This window comes from Kryptolebias marmoratus, linkage group LG18, assembly GCF_001649575.2.
Source record: "Kryptolebias marmoratus isolate JLee-2015 linkage group LG18, ASM164957v2, whole genome shotgun sequence".
Lineage (NCBI taxonomy): Eukaryota > Metazoa > Chordata > Actinopteri > Cyprinodontiformes > Rivulidae > Kryptolebias > Kryptolebias marmoratus.
Window position 1 is genome coordinate 6,451,275 of NC_051447.1, and position 22,951 is coordinate 6,474,225.

At 37.9% G+C, this 22,951-nt stretch overlaps 1 long non-coding RNA gene across 2 annotated transcripts in view; it reads right to left on the bottom strand.

Annotated features, from left to right (window-relative positions):
* The window catches only part of LOC119617921, a 91,708-nt gene that overhangs the window by 26,554 nt on the left and 42,203 nt on the right, over positions 1-22,951 (bottom strand). The window contains exon 2 of one of the 2 annotated variants that reach the window (XR_005234380.1): positions 1,832-2,583. This is a non-coding gene — a long non-coding RNA (uncharacterized LOC119617921). Of the gene's footprint in view, positions 1-1,831; positions 3,330-22,951 lie in introns of those variants that run through there. The other variant, XR_005234379.1, reaches the window with a different exon arrangement.

Here is a 22,951-nt window from a genome sequence, read left to right on the forward strand (position 1 = left end):
GGGGGTGGGTGGGTGGTTGGAGTTAGGTGGTGGGGGTGGCGGTGGTGGGGGGGTGGAATTAGAAAAAAAATATAGAAAGGGAGAGTAGCGATCAGACAGTGCTGATAAGGAGAGGAGGCAGGGGCGGGGTGTTGCTGTGAGCTTTTCGTGGTGGGGTGGGGGGTGGCTGATGTGTGTATTCAACTCCGGGCTGACTCCTCTTATGCTAATACAGCCAATTTCCTCTTTTATTTCATTTCTGGAGCCGAAATCTGCGATCTGCGATAAGGTTGCCGTGGCGACCGCCTGTTCCCCGGGCGGATGCGGGCAGCCGTGTGATGGAGATGTGTAAGTCGGCGGGAGCAGCAGGGAATGAATAATTTAAAACTCCACCAAGCTGGAGAGATAAGAGAGAGCAGGGCTGAGGCCTCTCTCCCTCTCACATGCATGCACACACACACACACACACACTATCCCTCACCCTCCATCTCTCCACCTCACCCCTTTCTAACTCTCATCCCTCTTTTCCTGTGCTCTTTTTTCCTCCTCTCTTTCCCTTTCCAGCTCCTTCTCTGGACATCTAAGGCTTCATCCTCCAAAGCACGTTGACCTCAAAGGTCAAGGGCATGATGGGTAATTGAACCAGCGGTTTCAGGCAGCCGGGATCGGGTCTATGGATGATACAACAGAGACAAGAGAAAATGATGATGGTGGAGGAGAAAAGCTTCGGCTGCTGCTGCTCGTTTTAATGAACTCTTTAACGGCTGCAGCTGAAGCTGTCACTGACTTTCCGACTGCTGAACAGTTGGCAAATTTTGTCCGCTCCAAGTTAAGCCCACTTTGCCTGTGTCATTCTTACATGAGTCACTCCAGCAGTATCCACTTTTCACTGAACAATGGCCCAACACTTGAGTCGAACACATGCTTGGAATAGTTGAGAGTTCCAGCTGAGTGGAGCTCTTGTGTAAACACACCGGAGCTTCTCGGTAACCTGGAGGCGCACAAGTTTCTGTGTGCGTTCGGGGTGTGGTTGAACAGGTGAGGTTCTTTGTTTTGTTTTTTTACATAAACATCCATATTTACCAGTTTTAAAATGCTATAAATAAAAGATTAACTGTTTTCTGACCGCGTTGTTTTTGTTTTAATTGTATATTTGAATAAAGAAAAGGGGAGCATTGTGCATCATTTCACTATAAGAAGGTCTCCATTTGGAATTTCAGCAAATAAGTTTTCTCCCAATACTCCAATTTTCCAGCCCTCAAAATTTATATAAGGTTAACTGAAGATTCTCACACCTGCAGTCAATTCAGAGCGTATGGTTATCTGGAGTCCAAAACAGAAGATCTGAGGGATTGGAAAGAAAGCTGAGAAAGGCTTCATCCTCATTGTGATCCTGAACAGAACAAAACTGGTGTAGAAAAAGAATGTAGGAGCAAATGTAAAATGTTTTGCTGCAAAAAAGGATTACCACATTGGCACCTCAACTTTAGAAATACAGCTTTCTTGTTAAAATAACACAAATAATAATGCGATATAATAATATCTGCAGCTATACATTATATATACATTATCAGTGAGGTTAAACTGTGACCATAAACATAAAGTTGTTCTGTTTTGTCTCAGATCAACCCCATACTGAACTGATCTGGCATTTTAAAAAACAAAAATCATTGAAACTAATCACTGGATGTACATCTACAGCTGATTAACGTTTGGGGTCAACCTGATTCAAGATGACAGCCACAGTAATTCGACCTTAGCAAACACAAAAATGGCACTATTTCAGTCAATTTGACAGACATTGAGCAAAGATTTGGTGTGGTAGTTGCTGAGAGTCGTCCACAACACATACTTCAAGCCCAGATCGAGCATCATCTGTGTTGAAAATGTTGGCATGCGAGGCGACAGGTGATATTTCTTTCCTTCGAGGAATGCTACTACCGTTTCTCAATCCTGTCCTCTGATGTAAGTTCTCATCAGGGTCAACCTATATAACAGAGAGAAGATAAAACTAGCCACAGACAAATTATTGTTGTCAGAATAAGAAAACTACAAACTACAAACTAAATATGTTTTAAAGTAACATCTCACTTTTTGAAAAAAATCTTTCACCAAAAATGCTTTAAACAATTCACAAAACCTGCTACTTGTTGATGTTTCATTAAGTTGAAGTTAATGAAATGAATTCAGACAGATTCCTTATTATTATTTAAGTTTATAGAATCATTATCATAAATGAGGTAATGAAAAAGGTAAACGTCATCAATTTAACTTAGTCGTGACAGTGTGTTGTATAAATTCAGGAAAATTTGTCTTTTTATTTCCGAGTTGCTGGAGGTGACCATGTAGGTCACCGGCTTGTCCAGTCAGCTGGTTGGGGCAGTGTGTGTGTGTGTGTGTGTGTGTTACGTTATATCCTCGTCTCCACTCTGTCTGGGCCTCCAACTTGTTTTCATTCCACAGCGCAAGGCTTTATCGTCATGGAGATAAACCGGGCACATAAACACCCTGCGGGTCATGTCCAGGTGAGGGGGTTCACGGTGAGGTGTGGCTGGCCACCCCTGCCTGCCTCCCTTCCTGAAGTCCTTGGGTGTATGAACCTGCCTTGAGACAAAAAAAAGAAAAAAGAAAAAAAAAAGACATGAGTGGAGGGGAAAATGGAAACAAAAAAGCTGATTCATAAACAAGCCACACAGGGCGCCCGCACAGGTAATCTCAGCCCAAGCGTGAAGTTTTCATCCCTGTGGCGCCAGGATGTGGCTCACTCTGACATACACACCCACAAAACAGATAAAAAAACCTAAAACAATGCATTTTAATTTAATCTTTACCCCTAAATATTTTCACCTGATGATAATTAAGCTCCAAACACTTCCTTTATCACATATGTGTTCTCTGTAAACCTTTTTGGCTTCCTTGGAAGAACGTTTTTCCATCGGATCTAAAGATCTCAGCCCTCATCCTTCAAGGTCTTCTTCACATCAGGAGGATAACTTGTTTTGTCTGCCAAGTTCATTGTCTCACATTCCTTAATCTGACTACAAGGACACACAATAAGACTTATTCAGCCCAGCAACAAACGTGCAAACAAACTGGGGCTAAAAAGGTCCAAACCAGCTGCAGTTCTTCCATCGGACACATGGTGGCACTGCGTACTTATAGGAGCCCTGGGGCTTGGCTTCACTCCATCCCGCCTTGAACACAAGAGTTCCACCAAGCAGAACGGGGGGCAAACAGACACAAACACACCTAACAGATCCTCCAGATTGGATTGATAATACTGAAAATATTGGCCCATAGAAATAATACAACACACTGATAACGGAGTGCTATCTGCTTCGATCATGATACGACGCCAAAACGCAAGCAGAATATCAACTCTCACAAACAAGAAATAAAAAAGTGGAGGCTCACATCACTGAGATGACAAAATAAAACCAGCCTGACAAGCCCTATCTGACCACAGAAGCTCGAAAAGCTGTCCCGTTGATGAAAATTACAGCTAATTTCTCAAGTGCTGTTTTCAGCTCCTCTCACTGTGTGAAGCCATGTAAATAGAGCAGTTTTAAGAGGCTTTCGGGGCCCGGGCAAATATGATTTCATTAAACAGGATATGAGCTCTCTTTTCTGATGGCTCTTAATCTAGATTAAGGTTTGTCTGGATATTCACAAATAGATGTCGGAAGAATTGAGCAAATTAAACACACCCGAGTTGTCGAAAATCTATTCAAACAGGGTCAAAATATAGACGAATTTCATGCTCTTCATTTAAACATTATTATCTCTTTAATTAAATTATTCCCAAATTATTTCTCTGTTAAAGTTGTAATCTATATAAAGGAATAATAATAATAAAATTTTAATATATTTGTTTTAAATGAGGAGATTTTCCAGCAGCGGGATGCACATCAGCGTGTTTTCTTCTTCTTTTGAAAAGTAGATTTACATTTGTTTAATTACGGAGGCTTGCGATCGTCGTTGATCTGAGCTTGCGGAGAATTGTGTGGGCCTCAATTAAATCTGATGTTAATTAAATCTGATCTTGTTTTGTGCATTAATCAAGCGGCAATTTTAATCTAGTGAATACACAGACTGTAATAAGAAAATGTGGATACAGAGGGAGAGCAAGAATTATTTTAATTTCATGCTTGTGACGAAGATTTTTTTTTTTTTGTAGCTGAGTTGCAATAATCTCCCGTTCAGCCCCCCCTCTTCTAACACTCAGTTACTTCTGTTTCTCTTTATGCAATCTTAGCATCAGACGTGTGCACACATATAAAGAGTTAATAGGTTCACATTCAGTGAGGTGTCTTAAAACAACTTGAGTTATTATGCAAAGAAGTCTTCTGTTGGAAAGCTGCAAAAAATGAATATTTAAAGAGTAATATTTCATTCAGTTTCCTGCGCAAAAAAACAAGAGTTTTGCAACTTTCTGCTGGTAAACTTTGAATTCCTCTCACCTAATCTGGATTTCTGTTTGTGCATCTACCCGCAAGTGTGTAACACATGTGTGCGTCAGGCTGTTAATTATGTTTACATCAGCATTAAACTGCACCCTTATCAGATGTACAATTCCTTTTTCAGCAGCGGCTTCTTGGTAGAGTGACACCAGAGATAAGTGGGAAAATTTACTCTGTGGTCAGCAACTCTTTCCACAGATACACACACTTTGTTTCCTCCGGTTATTTTAAGCAAAACGTTCCTCCTGAACGCAGAGATAGGGAGGGAAAACACAACCTTCTATCCAAACCACATTAGGCTAATTAACAAACTCATTTAAAGCTGGAGAAATATTGATTGCCATACATTTGGAGTGGAATGGGAGTGGGGGGGTGTGGGTGGAGGATGGAAAAGTCAGGGGAAATAAATAAATAAGAGTCTGGCAGGTGTATGTAAATTGTTTGTTGGCAATGGAGAAATTTAAATTACAGTTCAATCAGAGGCGGAGGAGAAGAGGGGAAGGAGAGCGGTGAGCACCCTGTGATTTCCCGTCTCCACGCTTAGTTGATATTTCACTGGGTGAGGATTGAGCGCTACGGGTGCATTTCACACCCCTGAATGAGAAAGGCAATCTCGCTCAGCCGACTAGAACAATAATTAGAATGGAGATTAAATAAAAATAATTAGAAAAAGTTCATCTAGTTTTGATGTATTAATTATTCCGCCCCTGCTTTATTCCAAGTCTAATTATCTGCTTCAGTGAAAATGCCAAGATTTTCTGTGAGTCATAAAAAATTACATTCATGTAATTATGTCAGCAATTTGGGGGGAAGTCAGCTAAGCAGAGCATCGGCTCTCTACTCCCCCCAGTTTAAAGTAAGTAACTTCTAACTACTTATAACTTATAAGTTAATACAGTCCCTTTCAAGCCAGGGGTATAAATAATAGAATGCAATGGGAGATTATTTACTCTTTAAATGAGGAGCTGCTCTCCCAGCTTGCGACACTTCCCGCCTTCACACCCACATGCTCTGCGCGCCACAATGAAAACAAGACGAGTTTTTATCCATTCTTGGTCAGTAGATAATAATTTGCATATAAATGGAAATATTTATTGTGACAAAAATAAGGAAAGGGAGATGTCGGAAGTAATATGCTCGTTTTTCAAAAAACTCACGGGGCCCCAACTGTGATATCTGTATTTTAGGAGTCAAGCAGTTTAAAAAATAAGACGAGCCGATCCTGGGGAAGAAAATAAAAAAATATATATATATAAATATAATATAGTCAAATATAAAAAATATATATATATATAAAAAAAGAAAGACGAAGGAGAAATAAATAAATAAATATGAGGAGAAGAAAGGGAGAGGGGAGCCAAAGGAACCTTTTAAGATGTTTACTACACAAATGGAGTCTCCAGAGAAGACAGCGTCCTGATGAAATTTGAGAGATAGCTGTCGACATTCTGTACTTTTCTCCTGGCTGTGTAGATGGAGGCAGGCCGGCTGCAGGACTAAGCTGTAATGACTTTCCTTCCTCTACCTGACTCACCGGGGGAAACCAATAAAAGTTACTAAAATAAACTTTACAGATGTGGAAAATGTATTTACCAAGATAGGAAATAGGTGACTAAACTTGAAAAGAAAAATTGAAGGTGTGTTCCCACAAATAAAAAAAAGGAAAGGAAAGGGGGGGAAAAATAAGGGTTTGCTAAAAAATGCAAATGTGAATACACTTTACATGTAGAATAAAGTACAAGTAAAGTAAAACATAAAGGAGTGAGAACCTTTTTTTTTGTTAAAATCTTACGAAAAAGTTTTTTGTTTGTTTAACTTTAGAAGTTTGCAATAGTAAAAAAAGAAAAAGGATTTTTAGAAAAATAATCAGCTCACACTGAAATCAGAGTTCTCCGAAATGCAGAAAATTCAGAATTTTTTTATATTTGACACATTTAATGGGGTGAAGTTTGTTAGTTTTGTGTCTGCTCTTTTGAAAGTTAAACTGCCTTTCAAAACACCAAGGAAAGAGCAAACCTTCTAATGCTTTCTTGTTGACCATCTATAGTTTCTAATAAATTATGACCAGGATAGTGTGAGAGCTGCATGCTTCTCTGTGGAAGAAAAAAAAAAAAGCACGGTGACCATATGCAAAGAGTGTGGATGTGCAAGTGTGGGGATGCATGTTAGTCGAAACAGATTGAAATCAAAAGGAAACAGGAAGAGGTTAGGAATATAACGTTGACGGTCGATCCGGTACAGCAGAGGTGTTAGAGTGCTTGTTTCCCATGTAATAGCTGCACATGTGCAAAAATACATGTGAAGGCCCACAGTGGTGAGCGCTGACAGATAAGAGCTAAACCTCTTTGACTTTCGATTTCCTTTCACAGAGACACAAGCTGTCAGAACTCCTGACCCAATGTTGAGTTGGACTTTTTTTTTTCAGATTTAGATAACAATATAAAGTTTTTAGTTTTCACATGAATGGACAGAGTGGTTTCTGCTTGTATGTAATAGCTTTAAATATGTTAATTTCTCAACTAAATGAGCAGAGGTTTTTTTGTTGCTAAAGCCTAATTTCGTAATGATCAGAGGTTTTAAGATTATTGTAAAAAAAAGAGGAAAGGTTAAAAACAATAACCAAGAAGCTACAATTAGCACATTTAAAGAAAAGAAAAAAAAAACAATTATTTACTTTTAAATTACCGTTTTGTAAATTTATGATTTTGATGGTCATTGGAGAAAAATCGTTTGTTCATATTTGTAGTTTCAAACAGCTCCTGAGAAACAAATGGACATTACTAAGAACCTTCACAGCTATGGGCTTAAGTGTGAAATATAAAAACACTAAATGAACTGATTATAAAAACACTAAATGAACAAGAAACATGTTTAAACCAATTATTACTAAACCAGACAGTGCAGGAAGATTTGAGAAGCCTTGATACAAATCTCAGTTTAACACACTGGTTTGCGCATGTGCACAGTCGTTGGATTTACACAATTCTTTAAAACTAAATCACAATCTGACATGTGGGAAGAAGCGTCTCTGAGATATTTTCCATCCTGTTTAGTCCTGTAGTTTCTCATTTAGTTTCTTTCTTTGCGCCTATCTGTTTCTTGCATCTGCTGAGGAGACACCATGTAGTGGTTATCAGCCTTGATCAATGCAAGCAGGAAACATACTGATATGAACAAACAACGTAGAGAGAAACATATGGCCACACAGTCACGCAGAAGCACTCCCAAGTCGGGTTTTCAGAGATATTGAGCTTTTTCTCACCAAATATAAGCCTCTGATTAAATTCTACAGTCTGATCTCATTCAGGAGCCCTTTCTATTAATATTGAAATAAGCCCATGTGTTTTTGCTCCCCTTTCTTAGTCAGCCAGGATTGGAGTCAATAAGAAGTAACAAATTTAGTCCATTTGTAAAAGCTCACATTTGCGTTTCCACGAGCAGCTTGTGATACTTGGAGTCGCTCCTGTTGCTTTGAGGAGCACTGGAGTGTACAGGTCTCCCTTCCGTTGTGAAATAGCTGTAACCAAGGTTAGGTTTTTAAAGTCCAGAGGCTTAGCTGCATTTCAACCACCACTGTTGAAGTTCCAAACATTGACTTTAGGCTGCAAACACAATACACGACCGAACAAGCTGTGAAAGTGCTACTTCCAATTTATTTCTTGTTGGATTTGGGGAAACATATTCTTGATGAAATGCTATAACTGTAAGCCATTTCAAGCCTATGCAAGTATTTTGAGTCATACCTTTCATTGTGTAGTTGCTTTCTGGGCTTTTTACATGAATAGTGGACTTGTTTGTTCAGATTTATTGTCCAGTTTCATGTTTATATTGTTCGTGTTATTTGAATTGTTTTATCTCAGAGATATCAGGACCTATAAATTTACAATGATGGATTAACAAAGGAGCTGATCAAATGAAACAGAACATATAAGTACTAGAAGGAATAAAAGCAGAGCCACACCATACTAAACATACTGTACGAGATTTTAGCAAATATATGTAATAAACTCAGATTTTAACACAAGACAATTAGAGGAATTTACAACAAGAGAAAAATATTTTGGACAATATGTGATTAAAAATTGGTCTGGTAGTAAAGTGTGACTAAACGTTGACCAGATGTGATCACCAAGTAGATTTTAAACACAAACACACCACATGTAGTAGTTGGATTTTGTAATAGGTAGTCAAAGGGTTTAAGTTTTAGTGTCAATTAAATATTTCCCACCAAAACAGTTCCAGTGCTCATTCAGAACCAGTTCCAAAACTGGTTTTTATTTGATTCGGTAAATAAAACAGCCATAAACTGGTTTCTTTTTTCCACATACAGAGTCACATCTTTATGTCACTTAAAAAAATCTCTATTTATTGGCACACACACACACACCTTAAGGCAGTTTAGAATCATAAGTCAGTCTAACATGCATGTTTTTGTACTGTGGAAGAAAATTAGAGCACCCGAGAATACCCATGCAACATGAAAAAAACATGAAACATGGGGAAAACATGAAAACTTCACACAAAGGTCTACGCATCCGGGATTCGAACTGGAGATTTTACTGTCAGGTGACACACAGTGGTTGACTTTTCTTAAAACAAATAACCAATAAAAAATACTTCACAGTGTATTATGTACTTTTTTATTGGTTAGGGTCAGTATACTGGTCCATCTATATTCCAGTCCTCATCTTAAACTTGGGATGAAAATCACTGTCATCTGGGGGAAGCTTTGAGTACAGCTGCCCCTTTGCATTGAACTGAATCAGCTGAGGTGGTCTGAAAATCTGATTAGGATGGTTTCTTCTGGAGGTTATCCTGGCCTGGAAATAACTTGGTATTCACCAGGAGGAGCTGGAGAGTGTTGCTGGGTAGAGGGATGTTTGATTTTCTCTCCTGGATTGGTTACTTCCGCAACACAACCTCAGCTGATCGTACAGGACAGATGGGATGGGTGGGTTAAACCTAATTTTAAAATATTTTAGCTGGCCTGTTTGGTCTCCCACAGCCGCTGACAAAAGTGGGTTTTGTTTTGATCGGGCGCAGCAAATACTTTGAATTACTGTTGCATTGGATTTTCTAGCCTGCGGCTGGTACTTTGGTGATCAAAACAGAAAGAATTGGTGTGATGTAAGCTCTGGTCCCGAATTTGCATTGAAACCACTTTTGTAGAAAACTTTTCAAAGTGACCTTGAGTAGGATAGTGGACCTTACATAGTCATAACCATGAACATCAATGCAATTTAAAAAGAATCAAAATACACACGTATAATACGTAAGGCTTTGTAAACATCACTTTATTTTAAAAATGCCTCCAAAATTGTTCCCTGAGACGTGATTTTTGTTGCAAAAGTACACCAAAGGTGCTCTCTGTGCAGAAAGTCTTCATTTGGGCAGTCAGTCATATCTAATGTATCTCTGACTTCCCAGTGGGAATGTCAAAATGTTTACACCGGTATTTGTACAAACACACGTGTGGGTGTGTATGTTGGCGATTAACCACATAAGGATGTGGATAAAAAGTGCTGTAAAATAGTGGTGTAAGACCTGGCTGGGGACTTGTGTTGACTCACTTGTGGCCTCCACAGGTACTTGAAGAATGTCTGACAGGTTCATATAAAACATGTGCCAGTACATCAGAGGTTTTATTAGACTTTATGTAGAGAGAATCTACATAAAAACTGTCTCTAATAAGGAAAGGATGTTGCATTTCTGTCTATATAAGGGGGAAAAAATCTCCTGAAAGTCCTTTTGGGTCTAGAGCCATCACACAAAAGGAAAAAAAACAGTAGATTTGTGACCACAGCTGGTGCTAAAGCTTGACTATTAACACATAAGCACAGTGAAAAAGCCCAAATTGAATCTACTTCTTCTCCACAGATTTACTCCTTTTCCTTTGCTAAGAAACATCACTATTTTCTAAAAGAAATCCATTAACAATAATCACTGACCCCATAAATTCCTAGCAGAGCAGCCAATGAAAACACAATGCAATCAATCCCAATTTCTTTTCCCAAAAGATTACTGCTACAAATTACTGCCAACCATTATTATTGTTGTTGTTGTTATTATTATTGGCATTACCATTTTGTCTGCTACAAATCAGAATCTAAAGATAGTATCTTAAAGTCAACTTCCTGTTGCTGGACCAGGCTTTTTATTTTCTGTTTGTGTTGTTACTGGGCAGCAATCTTTTCTGCTTGTCCAGATTTGGACTTTTTTGTGACTCCACCAGAAGGTTTTATGACAGATTTTGAACTTGAGAAAGCATCACAATGGTGGTGAAGTATTTGCTTTAGATTGCTATTTATGGCCAGTTGTCTCTGACCAACAGAAGGCGCCAAGTAGGAGGGGTGGTGGGAGGGCAGGAAGGGTTGAAAAGGCTGCCTATCAGTTACTGACCTCAATAGTCAACCTCCTGACTCATTTGGACTCCCCATTTCTATCCACAGATACACACAAATGCACACAGGTTAAGTCAGGGGTTTGGAAAGATCCCAGGGTGAACATTAAATTCTTAATGCGTTTGGGATCCCAGGGGGGCTGTCCTCAAGAGTAAGCCACAGAGGACCACTCTGCCAAGTCTCAAAATAGGATTGAGTGACAGTGTAGTATGTGATGCAAGTATGGGTGCATGTGTATAGATGACTACATTTCTGCAGTAAAAATGATTTTTGCTGAGAAAACACCAGTATAAACACTATTTTCAGAAATTCTCCTGGCTTCTCCTTTTAGTTGTTGCCTTTTATGTTAATACGAAAGTTTCTTGTGTGTAGTTGTGTTGTATGTGTTGCTGGTGGTTCATGTCATGCAAAGGAAAATAAAGCCGTCATTAATTAGCAAGGGTGAATTCCTCCTCGTGGAGGTTTGTTATTGCTATGTCTGAAGCATGAACGAGGCAGACGCCTAACTGATTGACAGGCTCGTTGGGACTTGGTAATTATAGTCAATATTGACACATTTTCACCGTAACTCATAAACATTCCTACGCATGCTGCATCAACATAGGTGCATATGCCTGAGAGCGCCAACCAAAACCAACCAGAATCGACAATTTTAGCCTGGAGATGAGATGAAAAATGTGTGCTCTGACAAGTGTTTGACCTCAAGCTCTTGATTCCGGATCCTGATTATTTTAGACAGAAAACACAGATGAAAATACTTTTTTTGAACAGATAGAAACAACAGATTCCACCGTATTTCCACTGAATCTTTATTATCAGAAATGGTTGTTGTGCGAAAGTCTTTCCATGAAATCACCCAATGTAATCGCCATATGTTCCAGATAAATTAGGGTGACAAATTTTTTTTTACTGAAAATTAATGGAATAGTTTGGTCATTTTGAATTGGGGTTTAATGAAGACATTATAAATAATACTGTCTTACCTGTTGATGATAACTCTTTGGACAGCTTCACTTTGGAGAAATAAAGCTTACTTGTAACTAGACTGATAAGCTAATGGCTAGTCAACACCAAAGTGGATTGCTGCAGTCTTAAAACATCTTTAATCTTCAAAATATTGCAGAAGTTCATTTTATAAATCTTTACATTGCCTTTAATTTGGCATTACATGGTTATTTACATGATAATGAAGAGCTACAAATGGGTAGTTAGAGTTTCAAACTATTTTTCCCACCTTAAAAACAACTTTAATCTTAATTTGTTTACAACATTTTAAACAAACACTATTATTTAAACATTTACTCTTCTATCAATTTCACATTACACAATTAGTTAGTGTATGACCACTGGATGTCCTGGAAATGTTATGGGGCTGCACGGTGTTGATGTTGGTTAGCACTGAAGGCCACAGGTTTGACTCCCAACATGTTTGACTCCCAGGGTTTGCATGCTCCCCCTGCATATGTGTGAGTTTTCTCAGTCCCAAAACATGCATGCTAAGTTTACTGTCCTCGCTAAATTGCCCTTAGTTCGAGTGTGAGGATAAGTGGCTTTCCCGTTTACCTGTCCAAGAACAAAATGTAGAAAACGGACGAATGTTTTTTTTTAAATAAGTAAGAGTAATAAAACAACTGCTACACATAAGACATACCTCACTGAACTTATCATTCTCAACTAGTAATCCCCAATGATTATTATCAAGAAACCATTAAACACATGAACAAATGTTCTCCCCAACTACCTTTACAGGAAAATGGTACCAGCTCGACTCACTGCAAAACTCAATTCAGTAAGTTCTACATAAAAAGTCAAAGTCTGCTAAAAATACAGTGTGTCAGGCCTAGTAAAACCATATTGTATTGTAAAAAAGAAAGAACTGCACTAAATATATACCACTAAAAATGATATGTCATGCTGTCATTACTAAACTCCAAACTGTAGCTTGGATGTTACTTCTTATTTGTAATCGTCTGCTAAATGACTATATGATGAATTAATGGAAAAGTAAATGTAAACAGCATCATTCTGGTACTAACCTCATGATGTTATTGCCATGTGAAGAGCATTTTATGATTACCTTAACCTAAACGAAATTAGACTCAAGCAGGGATTATAAAAACTACATTTAGAGTGAGAAAGAACACTTAATGCTAGATATTTTAAGGGGCATGAAAACAATGAAGGCTTCGGTTTTGACTTTGAAAATATGATGTGCAGTAAAGTGTTCCTGAGTCACTAGTTAATTATGCTCTGTAATAAATAAACAAAATATAAATGTAATATTCCGTTTGCATCTTGTAAGCCAAAGGAATATTGTCAAAATCAGGAACATCTCTGTCCAAATTAAACAATTTTAATGATTTCCATCATTTTTTACTTGTCAAAAGTAGCACATTAGGTAAGGTAGTGAGATATTTGTTTTAGATGCAGTTCATTTATTAAATCAACACATTTCAGACATTTGCCCTTTTTGAATTTATTTTACATTAAATTAAATTTTACAATACAGCATTTGACTATAATGGTTGGATGGTTTTATAAAAGTACAAATTTGTACATTCATCTTTTATGGCATAATCAGTAGAACTAAATGAGCTAGCTTGGTGAAAATCTACAAACTCCATCGAGGAGAACAACACACTATGACATTAGTTTAAAAAGCAGAAGGTTGGGGTCTCGTTGGCACAAGGGGGGGGGGTGGTGGTGATGGTGAAAAAGAACATTTGGGTCACTGGGCAATTACCACCACTCTCCATCACAATAAATGGACCCACACATACTTGCCCCTCAATTAATGCATTAGAGGGGTCATAGGTTATGTAAGCACAGCACTCTCTGCCAGAATTGGGTGGAGCGTTGTAATCCAGGAAGTGTAATGCTCAACCCTGATTGGCTGCTTCTATATGTTTAGCTTAAACGGCAAAAGAGAGGTGGAGGAGGTGAGGAAAGTGCTGTGCTGTGGAACCTTTGTTAGTTGTAGAGTTTTTTGTTGTTTTTTTTTAGAGAAAACAAACTGAAAATACATCTAGATTAAAACATTTAATGATGTATGACATATATACACTTAGTAATAGATGTCATACTTCAATTGCAAGTAATTAAAGGTTTCTTTTAACAGAAGCACATAGTACTATGGCAACACAAACTCATGCACTGTACGACACACAGAAGCCCTGTCTGTTTATTTATTCAAATAGTGTCATGAATGGTGCATTATGATGCCTTTCATCTGTCAGGTATAGGTGTAACACTTATCTTTTCTTCTCCCTATTTTTCTTTCTTTGGGTTTCTGTTCAGGGGATTTTATGTGAGAGGTCTGACAGTTGTTGTGCCTCGGGCCAAATTCCACATCCGTGCTGAACACACAAGCTCACTCACACACGCCGCATTAGTTAAAGCTTTCTAGGAAATGTGATTTAACCTCTTGTTTCCCTTGTAAGTAGACAAAAGGGTGCAGGGCCTGTGATACGGTGTGGAATAAAAATGTTTGTCATGGAAGTGGTTCTCAGATTGCAACAATGTTATTTTGAGTTGCTTACTAATCATTTATAAACTCTAATTACATACTTTTGCTTAAACTGTTCTCTCTATGGACCCCAAACCCTTTTTGCACAGAGGTAAGTCAGTGTCAATCACACCACTATGCCTTTACCAGTCCTTTATCCTTCCAAATTCAGAGCAGACACCTGAGTCTGTTGCAGACAGGAAAATGTATCATATTTCAGTTTAAAATTCTAAATGGAAGCAAATCTGATCGGTATCAGACTTTTAGCACTAGCCTACCTGATTTTGCTGGTAACTTTTATGATTTTAACTGTTGCTAAGTGGTCTGAAAACAGTTTCTCCAAATCCGAAGAGTCAACTTGCATTTTAACCCTAAAATCTTACAGAAATCTGCATTACTGAAAACTTGACTAATAAATATTGTATAATCTAGAAGTCCAATGCTCACATTAAATGATCTGGCTTTTTTGTTAACTTGATGGGAAGACTTACAAATATTGATGTTTCTCTCTGAATTATTCGTCAGCCCAAGAAGACCTCTACTGTTGTCAATTGAACATCTTTCAGTTGACCCAGATTTAGATCAAGGTCTTCTGACTTGCACTACTTTTTAACTATAGTCTTTCCTTTTTGAATAAAATATCAATCAACCTGTGGTATCTGAGCATAACATTTCAGACTCTATGGGGCTCAGTTAGCATCTTAGATGATAAAAAGTTAGAAAAAAGCTGTGTAAAAATGACTTTCTGGGAAAGATTTCTAAGAGAAAGCCTCTTCTATCAAAAAAATAAGTTTTCAAAGTTGACAATGAAAAAAATCATATGACAGATGGAAGAATGCCATGAAACAAAAATTCAAAAATCACTGATTTCTATTATAATTGTACGGTACCAACTCTTTCAGATGTAAACCTTCAAAAGAGACCTTTTTTTTAACTGTACCTAAAGTACAGTTTAGGTACACCACCTTGACTCAGGTATAACTTTAAGGTAGTTTAGCAGTTATAAAGTCAGGCATTCTTCTTAATTTTGTTGTGCCTAAAACACATTATTTGTTGTTCCAAAAAATTTGATTTTAGTCTACTCTTGTTATGCAGTAAGTGTGCATTTGATCACAAAGAAAGGTTTAGTTAATAAATTTATGAAAAAAAGAGAACAGTAGTGGACTCCATCACCACCAGTCAATCATTCACCAACAAACCAGTTAAAACACCCCTAAAGCACTCCCAATTTCCTTGTGTGAATGTGTGTGCTATATTAAGTTTTAAATGTGTGTGTATGCGTGTATGTGTGTGTGTACAGGAACAGTATTTTTTTTTTTTTTGGCGACACTTTGAAGTTGGGGCAGTTTTCTCTTTGAGGTGGTCTATCCCCGGTACTCAGCTGTATTAATCATGCATGAAGAGAACAGGCTCGCTCTGGTCGACCGGGGCATCGCCACTGATGGCTTTCCTCAAGTCTCTGAGTGGTATGGAGGGGTTGGAATCAAGGCGGGGGAGACTGCTTCGATTAGCATGGCCGTGGGCTAACACACTAAAAAGAAAGCTCAACAAATAAATACACAGGGTCAACTCATTCAACCGGAGCTACAAAGGTGGAAAAGTTCAAGGAAACTGAATTTCAGAAGGAAGATTTTTTTTTTCTTTACAAGCTAACAGAAAAACTCTGCAGCAGATCACTAGGTGTTAATCACCGCACCTTCTCCTGGTCTGGGACTGGTTTCCATGGTTTTGACTTGGCCCCAAAGATCAAATTAGGGTCATATAAAGACACTATGACCCCACATTACACATATATATTTGGTCATTTCATGCATCCAGGGAGAGCTAGTTGGCTGTTGCAGATCAAAAGAGCAAAGCAGAAATTCATTTAGAAAATCTTGAAAAGGCATTTTGCATTGTATTTTGTTCAGATATTAATCAAATTGTTAAGGCCATGACCTAACATAATATGAACAAGAATCAACAAGAGCCTCTGACAACTGACTGAACGACCAAGATAAATATACGGACAGGAATGACGTAATAACTGAGTGCATTTGGGACAGAGCAGGCGGTGGAAGTGGAGCTAGAACAAGGGGGACTGAAGGCATCAGGAGGGTATGACCACAGAACGTAAAAGCTTGAAGTGTCCTGAATCCAAGTGGAATAAAGTTAATGTAATTTACACATTGATGTCAGGTTTTGCAAGTAAGGACCAAAGCACGTAGACTGAATTTGAGGACTACATGCAAAAATGAATTTAATAACAAAACCCTTAAGCGGATGGGGCAACAGTAAAAATACAAACTACAGAAAACAAAACTACAAGGAGCACAAGGAATAGGCTGGGAAGCAAACAAGAACAGAACAAGGCAGATACTACACAGGTTAACAGGATGATGGACTGATGAGTGAGAGCAAACCAAATGTATAAGAAGGCTCGGAGAAATGATTACTCATAAAAACAGCTGAGATGAATGAATATGAGGAGCAGCTATGAGTGGTTGACTGTAGGCAATAAAGACAAGGGGGAAATGGTCAGTAACACAGGTAAACACAAAGAGAACAACTGAACACAAGGGATCTCAAAACAAAAAAAACAATGAACCACAGAAAATAACAGAGTAACAAAATGAATAAAACAAAACAGCAACCAAACAAACCATGGATCATGAGAACTGAACATCCCAACTGGCTTTACTGCAAATCTTACATCATTGATGTTATCTCTATTAGGATAAGTGTCAAATAAACTTAGTCCTACTCCATCCATTAGGTGGTGTTCATGTTCCTGATGTTGTAATTTGAGATTTTATCCTGGTAGCTAAAGCCAGTACCTCACTGGACTGCGACTGTGAAAACTAGCTGGCAAAAGACGTTCGTGCGACAGTTTCAAAACATTTGCGAGGTTCGCAGTTTTCCCACTTGAGTCGTGGAGGCTTGCTGTCTTGTTGCTTGGGTTTTGAGCTCATTCAAAAAAAAAATTTATGCAACAAAAAATTTATTTCAAAGATGGCACAAAGTTGTCTGTAATTCTAGAATGCTAGAGCTGTATTTTAACACATGCACGGGAGCTCTGCTTGTGACAGAAAACATCCTCCAACCCAGAATGTCCAGGTCTAACCATGCCAGTGATAAACAATACTTCTTAAAAAAATTGGTCCAAATCTGCCTACATTAACTTCCAAGGTGTACTCCAGTAGATTCAATTTCATATGTGGGGGTGGCTATCAAGGTGGATAGAAAGTGGGCTGAGGTAGGTATGATGTGTATATATTGGTGATGCTCTCTCTCTCTCTCTATATATATATATATATATATGCTGCATCTGGCTGGTTGTTTGGTCGCACACCAATTCAACGTGATTGGGAATGAAAATTTGCCATTTTTTTTTACATATTCTCACAATTTTAAATAGCCAAGTGGACTCAATAGTTGAAGCCAGCGGGGTACTAGCTTAAGCACAAGTTTTCATTTGTGGTCCCTTATCCTTGCTCAGTTGAAGCAAGCCCCACCTGTTACCATGACAAATCCCAGTTTGTCATGGTAACAGGTGAGAAAACCTGCAGATAGGTTTTCTCACCTGCAGATAGGTATCATTCAGTGGTTATAGATTATCTTGACACTATTCAAACTGTTTAAGTTACCACTCTACTTCCTTTGAAACCAAACTGATACAAGACAGGTTTGTGATTTGAGATGTTTGTTGATTTTTGGAGAGATTATGAAAAAAATTGAGATGACTTTAAAAAAATAACCCGTAGAATTGAAGCTAAAGCAAATTAAATTCAAGACCTTTACATTTGAATCAGAATCACTTTCATTAAAATATGGTGATACATCGCTGAATTTGTCCAAGTACGTCATGGTTTGGTGTTTTGTTTGGTGTTTTTGTGGCTCTTCTTTTGTTTTGGTTATCTGTTGGTTTTCTGTGTTTATGTCTTCACCTTCCCAGTATTTTTCCAGTCCTCTCTGCCACGCCCATCTCCACCTGTCAGTAATTGTTTTCTCTCACCTGTGTCCACTTACCTTGTTATTCCTCAGCTGTTAAAACCGGTCTCTTTCGCTTCACTCTCCACTGGATCATTTTGCTTGTTCCCGCTCATGATACCACGTTCGTTCTCTTGCCTTGTCTCGCTTCGCTTTTGTTTTGTTGTATTTTGGTTTGTTTGCTGCCACGCCAGCTTTTTGTTTTGTTAGTATTTAAGTTAATAAATAGTTTCCGTTTTAAACGATGAGTCTGCGTTCTGGGTTCGCCTCCGTCTCACCCCCTTTTGACAAAGTATGCACTTTTATCTTGTGTAATCATAAATAAACTGATGTCTTGAGTTACTTTTCCAGGTATTCTGTTTGTATAATAAAATATAAATTTGTTATACTATCAGGTTTATTGTTGTATGGTAATCACTTTTGAGACAGTAGGCTATTTTGCTTTTGTCTTTAGGCTGTTTGGAAGTTAACAGAATACTGATTTCATGTTAATTTTACTCAGCTTTGTCACTTTCTCCTAGAGAACTGAAACTTTTCTTATCTGTTGTATCCCATCTTTATTAAATAATCACATCTAAAAAAAGAAAAGCATTCTAAGAAAGAGGTAGGAACAGGAAACTGGGTGAAGGGGAGTTTTTTTGAGTTGGGGGAGGCACAGACAGTTGAGTCATATTTCAGGCCTGATTGGAACTGACAAAGTGTTATTGGAGGACTCGGTCCCCACAGCATTGTTTGCTTTAGAAAGTCAGGGCCACATTTATTATGACTGAAAAACATTAGAGAGATCGGAAGTGGGAACAGCACAGGGAGCACGGCATGTCTGTCTGCACACAGAGGGGGAAAAAAAGCTTAAAGGGCTCATATGGAGCTGCATTAGGCCAGATCAGACATTTTAGGCCATTCATGAAAAACAATTAAAGAGTGTGGTGTTGAAACATGAAAGTGCTCAAAAGGAATAACAAAATATTCTCAATAAAACCCTGCCAGTGCTCATAATATGTAGTTCTCCATTAGTTTATTGAGACAAATTGCTTCCTTTGTGATATGTTACAATCATTGCGGTTGATGGTCTGAGGACATGAATAAACACACAACACCAAACTCCAAAGTACATTAAAGAAGCAACTGACTCATTTATGCAGTATTTCGTCGAATTGCTGATTTTAACACTAGTTTGAGGATAATTTGGTACTATAAACAGTCTCTGTTGTATTTATAAGTAACCATGAGAATAGAGAACTTTGTGTATTTTGCTGGCCTTGTCAGTGGCCGCACAACTTATTCATAAGCAGTCAATAGTAGCATGTTCACTATTAGCAAAACAAACAATAAGCCCTCTACCAAGCACTATGTATATTGTAGATTTATATTTTAGTTTTTTTCATTCTAGAACTAGTATGTAAAAAACTGAAAATCTATTTTTAATCATAAAGATCACACAAAATTACCCTATGAGACTCGACGGCCTTCTTCCTTTAAAGAAGAGAAAACATGATTTCCAACCCTTTCTGAACTGAACTTGAATGAGCAGAACCTTAGTTAGCTTTGTTAAAATGCTAATAACATGTCTGACAACAAAGCTCATCCTCTTCACTCTTCATGCACTGTAGGTACTGAGATCAAATAGAGACAAAAGCTTAAAAAAAGTCTACTTTAAATGTTGAGAAGGGTCGCTAGATTAATCCGTTTCCCACTGTAAAACAGATCACATCCAATTCTGAAGCAGAACGGAATTAAGGAGTTTGTGAGCCTATGCTATTTGCCCCAACAAGTTTTCAAAAAACTTTACTAGGTTGCTTTTAAAATAAGAGATCAGATCCTCTGAAGTGGGGTTCTGTGAAAAACTAATGCAATATATTAATATATATATATATATATGTGTGTGTGTTGTAGATAGCTATTTGAATGGCCTCAGTTTGGAGAAATAGATTACATGCTGGACCAACAACCTAAAGGCTAGTCCAAGCAGAGCCAAGTCCAAAGTGGAATGCTGCTATCTTAAAACAATTCCAGTCTCAAAAAGTTTATAGACATTCTAAAAACCTTTACAATGGATTTTATCTGCGGTTACATGGTTATTTACATAGAATTCTTTGGTCTTTTCCAAGTACATACCGTGGGAGAAGCATCTAACTGCAGCACTTCCAGTGCAGTTTAGGGTACCTCCTGCAAGGTTATATTAATATTTCTGTTAGAAAAACCATATAATGTGTATTTAATCTGGGCATATACATTTTCTGAGATTAAAGTTGTTTTAAGATGACTGCCATCTACTTTGGTCTTGAGCCCACTTAAATGAGCAGTTAGCTTGTCAACCCAGTCTACAATCACAAAAATGGCTGTAACTCAGTCATTTTTACAGCTATTGAGAGTCATCCCCAATATACTCAGTGAGGGATATCATTCCTTTAAGGAATATTATTTAGTTGGTCAAAAGTCATGTTTTAGATGTTCTGTGCTAAGCAAACTCTGTTCATTTTCCTCTTTTTTAAAGGTCAGAAGTTTCAAGAACTTCATGAATATAACTCAAAATCAAAACAGTGTATCTGGGGAAAATGTTTAGTTTAATGGTTAAAATACATGCAGTAATAACCACGAGTAAAGTACCAGTGTCTTAGCCTGAAAAATGGCAAACAGCCCCCTTAAAAGTTCCTACGTGTATTTCTGTATATAGACCAGTCAGAATCTGAGTATGTTATTGGAAAAGTACATGTTGTTTGCTCAAGTTCTTCCTGTATAAATAAAGCTTAGAATAGAAAGTTAACACAGGTATAAAAACAATGGCAGCCAGAGCAGGGCGCTCTCATCCTGCTCAGCACTGGAACATGTGTTTTGATAGTTAATGGACAGTATGAAGAGGCTAAGCTCACAGTATTTGAGTAACCTCCATCTGACCCTCTCCCCACCAATCCTGTCCTCACACACTGGGACAGTTAGCAACTAATAGGAAGGGGGGCGGGGGGGGCAAAGAAGAAGTGAAGCAAGAGGAAGAGAGGGAGGTAGAGAGGGCCTCAGTGGTGCTTTTGGGCCCTAAATGAAAGTGGCCTGTGTTGTGTTTGGCTTGGCAGGGTCTGTTCACACAGTTTCAGCCAGAATCAGCTGACTACACACTGTCTGTTTAATGCTTAATGTTAATTAGTGTAGCCATTAAATTAGAGCTTTTAATCTGAAAAGAAGTAAAAATAAATATGTTTGTAACAAAGTCTAATTGAAATAAGACAATTTGCCAAATAAGAATAAAGACAATGTTGTGTAAAACCTTAGGCCCACCAGTATAAAATTGATTCTGTGAAGAGCTAAGCTGCTAAAAGATACTCTGAATTCAAAAGGCATCAAGTTAAAGTGATGCATTTGTAGCGTTTCGGAACAAAATTACCTTCTATTTGCAAAGTTCTACATGTTAAAAAAGAATAAAGAATGTAGTCTCCACATGATGAGAGTTAAGTATCACTGCACTGTTGTCCCTGGAAAATGCTTTGAGTTTGATGACACTCCTGACTTGCCTCTTCAGCGATGATCTTTTGCATTTTACAGACCAAGTGTTGATGTTGTTTAGATGCAAGAACTAGGATTAGTAGTACATTTTTATAGTACAATAAAATATTAAAAAATACAACCTTTTCACAGATGCTGTCATGCAATATACCTTTAATTTGTCTTTAGTGATACACTTTTTTCCACTGGCTGCACCATAAGCCCAAACTGTAACTGATTGATCCTCATACTTAACAATTCAAACCAATTCATCACGATTACAAAACACCTATAACTAAAAAGCTTATCAAAGTTTGAGACCTGGGTATACACTGAAAACTTATTTTCACCGTTTTCACTTCAAAATGTTTTAGATCAAATATAATACATTAACTGTCTATAAAAGCCTTAGGTTTTACCCCAATACCATTTGGAGATTACATCAACAAAGACCCTAACTAGCCTCTATTGTGAGGAGAGTGAGGGCAATCTGTATATGAATCTAGGTTACATAACATCTCAGCTTTAAAAGCTTGAATTCCACACACTCTGCTTTTTGAATTGAGAAGCAAAACATCTTCAGCTACAGAATAGAAGCCCAGTTTTTGTTTTTTAACCTTTTTTGGATTTACTTTCCTCAAATGTTTTTCCTGTTCAGTTTTGTTTACATGGGATGCACCACCAACAATTGCAAAGTGCCTTATAAAAAAAGAAAGAAAAGATGCAGATCTGCAGTATTTTTAGACTAATATATACAGTATATTTTTGAAATAAAAACTATGAGAGAGAGATGAATTTGCAACCCTATGGATGGAAGATTCAAAAACAGACAAACAAAGACGCAAAGATCAGAGGAGAGAGAGCAAATGTGGGAGGCAAAGAGGAAGACTGAGCTGAGGGAAATAAAGGGAAATAGGCTGGCAGATGTGAGCTGTGGCACAGTGCAAAGCTCTTTTGCAGAAAAGAAATCCAGCAGGTCTCGAGCCGGTGGTGAGAGTGCCAAGAACCGAGCTCCCTGACAGATGACAGACAGAGAATAAGGAAGATGGCAAAGTGAAATAGGAAGAAAGATGGAAAAGACTAAGTCTTTTAGGTTACACACCCACAAGTATTGCTTTTCAGGTTGATATTTCATATTATTCAAGCCTGTGACGAGATGGCAC